At 36.6% G+C, this 13975-nt stretch overlaps 1 long non-coding RNA gene across 1 annotated transcript in view; it reads left to right on the plus strand.

Annotated features, from left to right (window-relative positions):
* Positions 1–2222: 2222 nt before the first annotated feature.
* Positions 2223–13975, plus strand: part of LOC135328696 (uncharacterized) — a 32754-nt gene continuing 21001 nt past the window's right edge. Inside the window, exons 1-2 of the long non-coding RNA XR_010389677.1 lie at positions 2223–2348; positions 13260–13438. This is a non-coding gene — a long non-coding RNA (uncharacterized LOC135328696). The remainder of the gene's footprint in view (positions 2349–13259; positions 13439–13975) is intronic.

The following is a 13975-nucleotide window of genomic DNA, read 5'->3' on the forward strand; positions in this document are numbered from 1 at the left end:
CTGGCCCTCACCTCGCTGCTGTAAACATCATCTTCTCGTTGAGAGTTACTTCTGCCTTTGTGACATACGCTACGGGCCCTAGAAGCTTTGAGACCAGCTTAAAAGCCAGCAGGGTCAAGGCTTACAGGCGCTTTCTCAGGACCTGAGTTACAGAGACGGCCCGGGGTGCTGGGCACCGGCAAAGCAAGGTCGCTTCCCACTGGAGCTGCATGACTCGTGTGTGAGCCTGACCTGCCTGGTGTGTCGGTGCCGTGCAGCATGTGCAACAGGGCTGAACACTTATGCTGTGGACATATGCCACAGGCCTCCATTTTTCCAAGTTGTTCTTTACTTTCTCTCCTGGCTTTTCTGTGTGGGGGAGTTTCTTAGCATCAGGGATAAGCCCAAGCTGCAGTATCCAAACTGGAGGCAAGCATCCTTAAGTTATTAATGCATAACTTACTTTCAGTTTTAATAATGGAGGAACAAGAAGGAGGGTGACACTTTGAATATCCTGTGAGATCTCCAGTTAGCCAGTTAACACTTTTGACTTGCTTCTTCTCAGCCATTATGAATTCAGTGTGTGAAATCTTTGAAAATTATCTAATTGGAGAAGGTTGTCTTGCATTTGGCCATTTTCTTTTCGCAAACCATTGATCTGCTGATATATTACAGTCAACCAGCTCAATGCACCGTTGAGATATTTTATTGTAATACATTAACAGAGCAATGGTCATTGATTGATAACAGGGGAGAAAAGGAAGATTTCTTCTGTATGTTTTGCTTAAAATAAAACATATAAAAAAAGATATGCTGGGCAATATTCTCTTCTCACTCCATTACAAATCCAATACGATTTCACTGACATCTGTGGGGCTTCTCTAGAATAAAGGTAGTGTGGTTGAGGACTGAATATTTTGTATGCACTAACATCCAGTCAATATTCTCTTTACCAGGCACATATTCTAATCGCAGAAGCTCTTTTGTATTTAAATGGAAATCAGAGATACATTTATAATATGTGGTCTAGAATGATCTTTGCTAGCTTTCAGTCAGTCTACACTTAAATGTGTGCATGTGTACTTGTTTGAATACTGAATGGGATGAAGAAACACACACTTTACCTCATGGAAAAAATTAGACTTTTTCTTATTCAGATTCCTGTCTCAAACTAGCTTTAGCGTCCTTTCTTTTTTTCAGGATATTTTTATAAGGAATGGCTTTGTTACGCAGAGACCCTGCTGCCATGCTAATTGTATCTCAGCTCTGATCTAAAGGGACCACTTCCACTGAAAAAAAGTATTGTTTAGTCTTTAGGTCAATTGAATCTTTGGCCTCCCTGCCAAGTCTGTCAGCACTGGTGCCAGTTACTGAGTGTGGTGATTTTTATGATATCAACACTTGCCTTTTGGGAACTGGACTGCGACCTTCATGATCATTTTATACAAACCACTACAGGGCAGAATCTTTCTAATCTGAACACATTGGGACTGTTTTACCATTTGGATTAGTGAAAGTTCATGCTACTGCAGTGTGATTGCATGTATTCTTCAGATACGCAGCTCCGTTTCTTCCATTGAAATTAAATCTTTTGGCAAAAAAGGAAGTTAGAGACAGTGATTTTAAAGCTCATGTAGTAAGTGCGGTAATTCATGTCACAGCGTGGAGGCTGCTGGAGCAGCAGCAGCAGATTAACTTTCTCTGACCAAATCATTTGGGACCATGTGTTCCAGAGTCTGGTGTCCCATCCTATAGGATGCAATGGAAACAGCATTCAATATTTTTTATTAAAAAAGCAGATGTTTGTCGACTAATTTAGGAGTATAAGTTTAAAATGTAAAAATGGCTAGATATTTATTATCTTCAGTGATACTGAAATACTAGATTGGCCCATATGTAAATTGTAAATAGGTTGTAATTTTTTTTTTAATTAATCAATTTAAAACAATATTTTTGCTACAGCACTGTGTTTGGATGTTACCATTCTAAATCATTCCCTGAACAATTTGTGACCTGTATTTACGTTCACAATTTTCCCCATGCATTTTTAAAGAAAGATTGTCTCTTGTTCCATATTCCCCCCCCCCCCCAAAAAAAATCCTTCAGCTGGAAAAGGAAATAATCAAATTAGTTAATTCAGTATAGTCTCTAGTAAAATTGTAGTCCTGGATCATCATACCCCAACTTTTTTCTGAATGTGATATTTTTCTGTTTGTGTTCATAGGACTTCTTAGGATCATGTCTTCCATGGTGCATGATGATGCCTGTTCTTGGAAGAGGATCATTAGCTCTAAAGAACTTGGAAGGTACAACTGGCTGCATAGAGAAGAATAGGGACAGGAGGTGCTCAACATCCTGCGTAATGAATGGTGAGTGGCATCATATTAAAATAGAAATATGTAGATGGATATATGTGTACTGTATTTGTTTTCTAATTTAAAAGCATTTTTTTTCCATAGAAAGCAGCAGCTTTCTGCGCACAAAAAGTTGATTATCCTAGAATCAAATTTTGGCCCTGTGTGTTTCTGAACTGTAGTTGAAATCTGTGCTTTCAGACCTTTGCTTGTAACATTGCATTTTATATTGCTCAAGTGTTTACAAAGAAGACAAAATTGTTAGGGATTTCTTTTGTTTTGTTTTGTTTTTTAAGCAAACCATCACTTCGTAACTCACTAGTTCATGCTACATTGATTTCCATTTTCCACTATGGAGTTGTCTTAGTTCTTGGAAACATGCTTCACTGAATCATCAATCACTGTCTTCACTATGATGGTGGTTTTATTTATATAGCTGCATGAAATGTTCACTGTAAAGTATCACACCATATTAAGCTCTTGTGGTTTTGTGCTTTGCTTCAGACTCTGCCCAAATTTGTTGAAAAGTTACACTGTTGTTCATAAGCCTTTAAGTAAACTGGTCTTATATTTGAGCTAACCTAGACTGGTTTAGGAAAGATATAACTAGTTACGTTATGAATACATTAAATCAGTGGATTTAACTCTTCCTTGTTCGTAGTTTGCCTGTAAATGACATATTTTTAAGAATGTGTTTGCTACTTGCAATTACCCAGCAAATATTATCTATTGACAAATTCATGCCCCTGGACTGCCCTTACACATTGAAAGTGTTATTTTTGAATTAAATTTTCCAGCTGATTGATGGGTCATTTTCTTCCCATAAAATTTAATCCTTGATTTAGTGAAATTACTATTATAGAGTGAATGAATGGAGAAAATACTGAGACAATTTTTAGAAAGAGATAAGTAAGGCTCAGGTAATTTAATTAGGATACATTAAGCTATGTTTTTACTCAATTATCCAGTCTCTCTCATATTCTGGCAATGCTCACAAACATCAGATTTTTAAAAAGTTCTTATTACCTTTTGACTGAAGGATCATGGCCTAAATTACTGAATGCTAGACTTTTTTTACTATTGACCGCAAATGTTTACATTTAATTTTCTCTTGCTACGTTGACACCACAAATAATGCACGCAATACTAGTCTTGAAGAATTCAGTGAGATCCTTGCAATATTACTGTTTCTATGTTGAGTGCAGCCATGACAAGATGAGCAGCCTAGAAATGCATTCACATTACTCATTTGCCCATATCAAAGGACTAAGAACGTATTAATGCCAAGCATCTGTATTGGGATTTGGGGGTTTTGTGGGAAGTGCTATTTTTATACATATACTATTGCACAGTGACTATTTACAGTAGTAAATAGTTCTTCCAGCGCATATACTGTTCAATAAGAATATACATTATTGTCTATGAATTCAAGTAAGTTGCCCAAATTTCTGCCATTAGAGTTCACAGGGAAATCAATAATGGAAAGAATAAACACAGAATCCAGCTTCAAAGTTGGTGTAATCCCTTGCTATTTGCACAGTTGCAATCATGGGACATTCATATTTTTGTTGTAAATATTTGAATCTCAATATCAAAGTGAAACCTACAGAATGCCACCCTGTTGACTGACGTAATAGAAAGCTATTAGTACAGATCTTTGGAAGCCTAATTCTTGGCCAGACTGGAATAATGTCTTATTGAAAATAATTCTTATTCAAAGCTACAATGATTTCTGAAATGTAAAGAGCAATCAAATCAAGGGAGCCAGGCCTGAATGCACTAGATAGAAATTTGACCCATAGTGTTAAGAAGTCGTTTATTAGTAATTCTGAAAATGGAAAGTCATTTCCAGGTATCTTCTTTGTAGTAATGTGATCAGGTCCCAGGACTGGGTGTGCGTGTTATGTCCTAATCAAACGTGGAAATAGCCAGGGTTCTACTGTCATCTACTGTAGAAGCAATGGTGTTGACAATAGCTGCCTTAGGGTAAAATCCCTGTGGCGATCAACTACAAGCAATTTTATAAAGCGCAGGAGTCCCAGACAGTCTTCTATACTTTACCTGGAGTCTACTTTCAGTAGCTACCTACAGTGAGGTTAAAAAATGATAATAATAAAAAAATCTTATTATCCCTTCACTTATTTTTCTGCTAGAGAAAATTTCTGTTTGCTTGTATGAAGAATTGACCCTAATTAGCACATGATTTTGTGTTTGAGAAATACAACCAGAAATACAGTAATGCCAGAAAAGTCATCTTTGACTCAAAATGTTGGATAAAAACCGTTTCATTCACCAAATATTTACAACCATAGTACTTCAGTATTTCAAGCAGAAATAAAATATAAAAAAGCCATGGTCTGAAGGAAGTTAGGGAAGAAGGTCAGCTGTATAGGTAATATTAAAAAATCTGGCAAATAAAAAGGAAAAATTGCTGTTAAAAATATATCAAAAATTCCCTAAAAATTAGGGTTGCTCCTGAAGATTTTCTAACTCTTTCACTATAGATTGTATTACTAACAGAAAGATATATGTTTCTTTAGAATCTTAATATGAAAACCTCATAAAAGAAGTGAAGAGTTAGGCAATTAAAATCTAAAAAGGGGAAAATACAATTTTCTAATGTATGCCTAGACTTCAGGTAAGAAGAATTGTAGGTCCTCAGCCATCATGGCCACCAGTCCTTATCTGTCAGATCCTAAGTTTATGAATATCAGTTGAAGATTTTTCAATAACTCAATGCATTTTGATGTTACCTTTCATTGTATCATGTAAATTTTATGTACTCTTTTCTTAACTGGCAACTATGACAATTAAAAAGATACCTGGAAGAATTAGAGCAAATTATTGAAGAAAGAAAACCTAAGGACAATTGCCAAAGTGACTGGAAAATATATAAAATAAATTACAACCTGTGAATTAATCATTGTCTGTCTGTATACCACCCAATGCTAACAGAACCACAAAACCCATGTATTTAAACCTACATTTTATAAAAGCTCACTGGCAAAAATCAATAGAAAGCTTTAGTGGGCAGAATGTGTGTAATAGTAACAAGTAGAAAGGTTAGTGTAGAAGTTAATGGTTCTATCAAGAATAAAACAGAGTTAAAGTGTGAAGGAAAGCTCTACCACAAGTGGTTCATTAACCTTTTAGAACTCCAGTGTATCTTCAAAGTAAAGATTACAACAAACCTGACTCAGTCCCTAGTAGCACTTGTTAGTTCTTGGCTTCAAAAATCAACAGCTTTTTCATTTGCATTATAAAACTATCACAAAGCTATCATTCCATTAAGATGTTTGACCCTGTAACTAACTAGATTAGCTAATCCAGGCTCATATAGAGCAGTGGGAAGGATGGCAAACAGCTTGTCTAAACTCAGCCTGTGGTCCCCAGGTAGCTGGGCATTTCATACGAAAGTGATCAGTAATGAACAACATCCATAGTTAATTGGCATCACAATACTGAAAAACTAACATTGATCTCATGAAGCTGGAGATCGTTTTGATCTACTCACCTGTGTAGCCAGGAGAGAGCTCCATTGCAGGCTTCCTTCACAACTAAGAGGGATCAGGGTCTTTCGGTCTGCAGCCACCCAGCTAGCCAGACAGGGCGAGAGGTCCAGCGTGGGGCTTCATCCACCTTTTCTCAGCTGCAATCACTGCTGGTGGCAGCAGGTCTTGGTCCTCATGCTCCTGCAGCTCCCCTGCCTCTCATTCCTCAACCTTCACTTCCCATGCCATTCTCCTGGCACAGATATTTGTGGTGCTTTGCAGTTAACCAGATCATTGAAATGATCTAGAATTAATAGAAAAATTGTATTTCTGGTGTGGTTGTTCAAGCCTATAATCCAGCCCACAGATATTTCTGTTGGTACCACATGACGATGAACTGGAAAGTAGCAACTCCTTAAATCACTACTGTGTTGAAAACAAGAAATTACATGAAGCACCACACTCTGTGAGCTCTCGATGAAGGAGACTAGAGAGTTAGTAGTACTGTCTTGTGTTTTTCAGGTAAAATTTTCAAAAGCAGTTTCCAATTCAACAAAAAAAGTTATGTAAGCATGTAGCAGATTAAATCTTGTGAAAGGCAAGCACAACTAAGTGCATTTTTAAAATAAGACCAGCGGAGTCCTGACAAAATAGTGGGTACGGAGGACTTTTGGGGGATACATTTTTATTTTAATTATATATGTTTATCAATATCTATTTATTTAAATGTAATGTTTTACATCTAGTATCGATGATGACTGACAATATACTTATATATATATAGAATATATATATATACGATTATAAAATGCAATAATGGAATCTGTATTTTAACACTATTCCTAATACTTATTATATCATTATATTACAATAGTATGATTGTATATATAACTATATAACTGTGTGTATATAACTATATAACTATATATATATTCCAATGGCTATATTTCAAAATGAGAATGCTGTGTGATATTCCAAGGAGTCCTAGTACAAATGTTTCATATTCTGTTTTCTTGTTAGATTTCAGGCTGCATATCTGGCATACAATGTGAAACAAGTATTAAGAATATATTTTTCAGCAAAAAAGTCTCATTTCAATTAAAACTCTTTGTTGTGCAGGAAAATTCAGCCAGAAAATTTTCAATGGAAAATTTCTGAAAAACCCTGGACTGAAGTTCCCATTTCACATAGGTGCTCTTGAAAATTATGCTTGTCATTTGTGTCACATTTTTGGAGCTCAACCTAAGCTGTTGCTGAAATTCATCTGCGTTAAGGAACCCTCCAAATTCAGTGCACTTAGTTTTGAAACTCTCATCAATCTATAGTTACATAGATATATCTGAAACCAAATTCACTTGCTGATATGCTTGGTGTGGCAATCAAGAATCTTTCAACACAGGAAGTCAGTCAGTTCTATGACTGCACCTTCAACGGACCTTCTCTAGGTAAATTATTTTCAGGATGAAGTGACGGGGAGTGCAACCTATCTTTTTTTTCCACTTTCCAGTGTAATAGGGTAACAATTCAGTTAAGTAGGACCATAGCTGCAAAATCCCAATTCAATTTGCTATAAAAGAACTATGGCAAAAGTTGATAATTGTCATGTATATTATACTATAGTGACCCAAAGATAAAATGATGGTAGCCAGAGGGACAGTTGGGACCAAGAACCATTAGCTACTCATTGACAATTCAAATGCGTTTGTATGGTAGCCAGTTTATTTCAGTCTCCAATCCTTCTAATTTTTTCCTATTTTACTCTTCCCATCTTCCCCCACCTATTGCTATAACTTTTGTTCCAGCAACTTTTAGGGTAGGAGTTTAAATGAGCATCTGCCACAGCACATGAAGCCAATGTTCACTGGCCATAGACCAGCAGGAGTACTCTTGCATGGAATGCCTGGCTTCCCTTCGGAGACTGAGCTTAACCTTTATGACATACTCAGACTCACCAGCTTGGTGCTTCAAATCCTGCTTTCCAATTTCTCTCTAAGTTTTCCAGTTGGTAACACGTCCTGATGGGGACACTTGCCCCCCACCCCTTCATTTTCCTTCACATGTCTTTGTAAGGCAAAAGACAGAATTCTATTTTATTTTGCTTTGATTTAGTATGTTTATTTTTGCCTAAAAAATTGGAGGGGGGTGCAGTTCATAATTAGGGGAGGAGTCATTTTTGGACTCAATCCCCAACATGAAATCTGTTATAAATGGAATCTGCCAAATTGCTGAACAGAGTGCAAATTTGTAATGTGCCAGTTTTTTAATAGGTTTAGTTCTTTGGGCTCTTTCTGCAAGTCCAACCCTCGTGTCATTTCACTGACACTGTGTCCTTGAAAATCTTGTTGTGCAACCTCCTTTTAAAACTCTGTGATACACATTCTTAAGCCTTCCCAGCTGTGACAGCTCAAGACAAAAAAGCCAGCCTAGGTTTTGGCACACCTAGGGTCGTCTTAAAGTAATCTCATTTGTGCTTGTCCTAGAACTGTTCTTATTAGTCAGCATCCTTATCTCGTAGTCGCAGCTGAGGATGGCATTGTGGCTTCTCAAAGCACTGTTACTACACTGGCTAAAGGGACATCCAGATCTTAGTTACAGCAGACACCATCTTTGGAATAGACTCCAACAAAAAAAAATTGCTGAAGCCCTTCATCTGTTCTATTTTCCTTGCTTGAATGATGGGTTAAACAGGCATACTTAAGAATACAATAGCTCCAGCCATCTGAAATGCTAATTTTCATCTTGGCCACAATATGTTGAGCGTATCAACTCCTTTTATACGTTATTGGTTGTGAAGATAATGAGATTCTTCTAAAGAACAGCATAAAATCCATGATATTCAGTATTCAGATTCCCTTCAAATCTTGCTCATGCACACATGGATTGAGAGCAAGTACAGACATAAGAAAGCACTGTTTAGATTTATTGCATAGCTAAAACTCTGGCACCTCTGAGAAGCACTACTTCACACTGGGTAGCAGCAACCAGTAAATACTGAAATGTATTCCTGCCCTAGAAGGCTTATTGAACCTTCTAAAATGTTTGTCTTGGAACCAGATCAAGTGGCCCAGGTATATATATTCTTGCTATATTTTCAGTTTAGTCAAAAGCAAGAAGATCTCTCACAAGCACCTTTTCAAAAGACCAGTCAAACAATAAAAACAAACATGTTGTTCATCCAGATTGTCTGCTGTTGACCCGATCTGTGCTTTGTATTTTCCAGACTATAGTGTAAATTTTTCCAGGGACAGATGTTACGAGAGAGCTCTCAAAACATCTGATGCCGCTTCCAATCATTTCCAATAATACTGTTCAAAACAGAGATACATTGCATGTATTTGTTTTGTGCAAGTGCTTTGGTTCATACTATAGTTATATACTGACCAATACTTAAAAAAAATTCTCTCTATAAAGATAATTAATTAGAATTCCAATACGAGACCATGATGGTTGCTGATGAGACATGTAGAAGAAAAAAACAAAAACAAAAACAGGCCTAGATTTTCAGATGTCTGTTTGAGCTTGCAAAAATGCTGGCTGATTTTAGTATTTTAGAAACATTTGCAATGGAAGTGAGGGAGAAGGAAAAAAAAAATCACTGCAGAACACCAAATGCAAACTGCAAAGCTTTATGTCCATGTTTTTAGACCTTAGCCAGATGCAATGAGTAAAGCTGAGATGAAGCAAAGTGCAGCTTCTGACTTAACTGGAATTGCATATCTGAAGTGCAGCCCAAGTAGGTGGATATCAACCATTCCAATGCATCTTTTAAAGATTTTATACAGAAGAAAGACTTGAAGACTGTCCATGAGAATTTGTATTTGATGAAAAGTATCATTAAAAATAAACAAAAACTTTTAAGGCTTCTTCATTTTTAAAAATCGTGTCAGAATTCATTCTCTTTTTAAGAAACAAAATATTTCTGAAAAAATCATGCTTTTGTTGAAAATATAAAAATGCAATTCAGATATTTTAACAAAATTGAGATATTTTAAAAGAAAAAAAAAGTATTGTATGACTAGATCAGATCTTTAAAGAGAACTGCAGAACTCACCTTTCAAACGTGTTATCTGTCTCAAGATTTTACTTATCTGAGATCTCCCAGAGAACTACAGGATGTGGATATGCATCATTAAGGAAATTTTGTTTTTATTGGAAATGCATTCATTGTTACAGAAGAGGCTTTTGTAAGTTCTTTCTTAAGTCTTGTCTTCCTGTCTCCCCACAGTTCAATATCCTGGGATGCTCCAGGTTTCTCTGATGGGTATTATAGTATAATATACTGTTTGGAATAATCCAAAGAAAAATGAAAAGAGTTGGGAAATTCACAAAAATAATTATTGACTCCTCTTTCTCTGGCAAGTCCTAATATCAACACAGTTAAAGTATAACTGGAAAGGTGAACTTTTTAGTTTAACTGCAAGCACCAGTATCAAGTTTCAGGCCTATACTACTGAATGAGGAGGAATCAACGAATCTAGTAGAGCTTTTTAGCAGTGCTCTTCTTTGAAGGCTTCACCTTACTATATCTGATTGCTGGCTAGCTGTTTAACCTTAGCAAGTTGAGTTTGTGATTGCAATCATTTTAGCAGATAGTCTCACTGCTATTGTTAACTCTGTCTCAGCTGCAGAGGTCAGCGAGAAGAGGTAATGAGCTGCCAGCGGAAAAGTACAGAAGACTTAGTCTTTCTGAGCAAGGATAATCAGCACCATGCCTTGCTGCTGGACAGCAGCTGCTGTTGACTTCGGTGCATGCAGTTCCTAGCCTGAAGGCAGGGATTAAGACATACTCATTTTGCAAGCCATCCTTTTTTATAGACATATATCCTTTCTTATCCCTAGACTGAGATATTCCTGTCTTTTGCATGAAGAAGAGATCCTCTGACTCATGAAGCACTAAGTAAGCAGAGGATGTTCAGGAAAAACAATTCAGCAAACACATGTGCAGTTCAGCAGGGGCCCATTCAGGCTCATTACAATTCTTTCTTAAAAGTTTTCATGCATGATTTAGGCTTTCCCAGTTTGTTAGTTGGACTGCTTTGGCAAACGGTAGCAATAAATTGAGATTTTTTTTTTTTTTTTTAAGATAGCTCTCCTTGGATAAGTGACTCTGGAAAGGCATCTTCTGGTACAACAGATCTGCTCTACTGCATTTATCAAAGTCAGCTCTTCAGAATTCAATGAAAAATAAGTCTGTGCTACTTTGCTTTTCCTAGCTCTCCAAAGGCTAAAGAGGAGGAGCACTGGAGGAGGCTTTATGCAGTTTCTTCAGAATCATTAAATTCTAATTGTGGATGAACACTCTGCCTCAAAGCACTTTTCAGTGAGGAGATTACTATTTACATTTCATTGAGGAAGGAGACTTTTTCTGACAGCATATAAAATTTTAGCATAGATAGAGGTTTGAGCAAGAACCATGCCTCTCAGATGTCAGAGGAGGAGTTTGTGGAGCTGGCATTTGGGAAAAAAGGGAGAAAATTTGGATTTTTTTTTCCTCTTTGGCAGAATTCCAGGAAAACAGTCATCCATCCCCCTACCTGCCCTTCCTGGCTTCACACAATATGCTTATCATCATGCTGTAGTCACTTTTTTAAAAGATAGGTTCTTCTCTCTTTGTATAACTACAGGACAGAGTTGAGGTTATTTGTTTTATTTTTTTAATTCAGTTTTTCCATGAATGATGTCTCCACAGGTAACTTTAGGAAAATTTTGCCCTGTGCTATGTCATAGTGAATTGAAGAAGAAAAATATCAAACTTCGGTTTTCTTTGTGTTAATCATTTAATTATTTATGGACATACTTGTGTGTGTACCTTAGCAGCCTGGAGCTCTGTGAAGCAGGCAGAGAGAATAAGCCAGTTAGTTAAGCTGCATTTACAGATGCTTCGCATTGGCAGAGCAATGCAAAGCAGCTGGGTAGTGTGCCTTGGTTTTCCCGCTACCTTCTGTCCTCCAAGTTCATGTTGTTGCTTGGACTTCCTTTTCATTCCCCTGTCTACATCCACCCCAATTTCCCTATGTCTCCTTGCTTTTGTGCATTCATGCATTTGCCAGGTTTCTTGTTCTTCTCGTATTCCCCTTTTTCTTCTCTCTCATTATATGTTCTGAAGATAAATATTTTGATGAACTGTGATTTTGGCCATGAATTTTCAAGAGCCAACAGAAACTCTCCTCTCCTCCAAGTTCCTGTTGCTCTCAGAAGGGCAGATTACTTGCACAGTTATGAGCAGGATTATATTTGTAGCTTCTCCCTGTTACAAAGCCTTGCATCAACCCTTTCATAGCATCTTGTAAGAGCAGAGTCAATAGCGACTTTAGGTAAGAGTTCTACAACCATGATTTTATTAAAAACAATAGATGATTTACATCATTCCTAAAATGGCCACCCAAATGTCAGTGAACTAGGGGTCTAACACAATTATGGATGGTAGGAAATGGGTCTTTTAAAAAGACTTCCAAATTTATCACAAAATCTCTGTGATTCTACCTCTAACCTTTCAAAAATCATAAGCCAGGCCACCCACAATAAAGAGGTTTTTGTTAAAACAAAGACAAAATAATGAAAGTTTCAAACTTCTTATTCATTTGCTGGTTTCTTTTTGAAACAAGAAGTCATGCTTTTAGTTCTCTTTTATCAAGCCATGAGTGTTTAAAATGCATTATTCATTAAGTGAAAGCTGATTTTCTTCTGAATCCAATCTGCTGAATTCTGGAGATCGTGAGATGTATTGAAGGAGATGCTAAGGATATTTTGGAGGAATCTTTCTCTCTCTGTTAACAAGCTTTCCTGGCAACTTGCTTATACTTCAATCTGTATTGTAAATCTAATAACATATTTTTAAAGGATTAGAATGCCCAAGTCTTCGATTTCCAACTTTAATGGAAGATAGGGTTTTTCTTGATATGTTTTGGTGGATAATCTGGGGTGTATATTTATATATTTATTGTTGTTATAATGAAATCAAATCTTAAAAGTAATAAAGTTAATCAACTAAGAGTACTAGATCCTAGCTAAAGAAATTAGTGAAATTCTCTCTTACTCATTTTTGTATCAGCTAGAGAATGTTATCAGCCAGTTTGAAACATTTATTTACTCAGCATCCCAGCTTGGCAATACTTTGTCCTTATTTCTTCAGTATGCAAAATGTGGGTGAATAAATCTGTGTATGCAAATTCTGGATATAATCTTTCTTTTATGTATGCATAAATTAATTACATCAGTATAGTGCTTTTCATGTGTCAGTATATATCGAAAATGTTAGCAGAATCTATTTGGCTCACAAAAACAGGACCCAGTTGTACTATAGACTAATTGGTGTGCAATGTTTCTTAGCCTGGTGCATCTGTAACAGAAAACCCTGCATTTATTCTCAGAAAAGAAGCACTTGATGAGGGTAGTTTTGTTTTTCAGGTTCTTTCTGTCTGTCTGTCCTTAACAGATGTCTTCAGAGTTCAGGCAGAGTCCAGCGCCTCCAGCTAGGTAATGCGAGAGCCGAGACACTTTCTGCTATGGCACACTGCTCTTGTCTTCTCAAGGCTCGAGTCCTTCATTGCTGGAATGGATTGGGAGGCTTACAACAAAGAAAAAAGTCACATCGTCCTGGCAAGGAGAAGAAAGGTACTGGTGCAAAGTTTCTTAGCTAGGATAACTTTAATTTTATCTTATGTATTTGTAAGTGCTTTAGAAATTTAATTACTATGCACAGACCAGAACTAATTTTGACAGTACCCTGTATTCTTAGGACATATGGAGTCCAAATATCCATACTGTGCATACATATTTACTCAGCTTAACCAGGGACCTGTGAGAGATGCTAACGTAATATGTATAATATATGTGGTGTAATAGAAATACCACTTTTAGTAATGTACACAGCAAATTCAAACATTTGAAAAAATAGCTTCAGGAAGCCTAGTGTTTGAAGACACAATATATTTAACCAAGTCTCATTGAGTAATAAGGCAAAGGGACAAATTTCAAGATCTATACTAACACAAAGTCAATAAATGCATGTGCCGTCCAAAGATGTGACAGACAGATATATTGTATAAAAAGGATTTCTTGGACAGATTCTGTCAATATAAATATATTCTGTCGACATACACATGCCTTGTCATGCTGCCTTGTCATAATTGCAGTCTCAAGAGCTTTAAT

This window comes from Dromaius novaehollandiae, chromosome 1, assembly GCF_036370855.1.
Source record: "Dromaius novaehollandiae isolate bDroNov1 chromosome 1, bDroNov1.hap1, whole genome shotgun sequence".
Taxonomy (NCBI): domain Eukaryota; kingdom Metazoa; phylum Chordata; class Aves; order Casuariiformes; family Dromaiidae; genus Dromaius; species Dromaius novaehollandiae.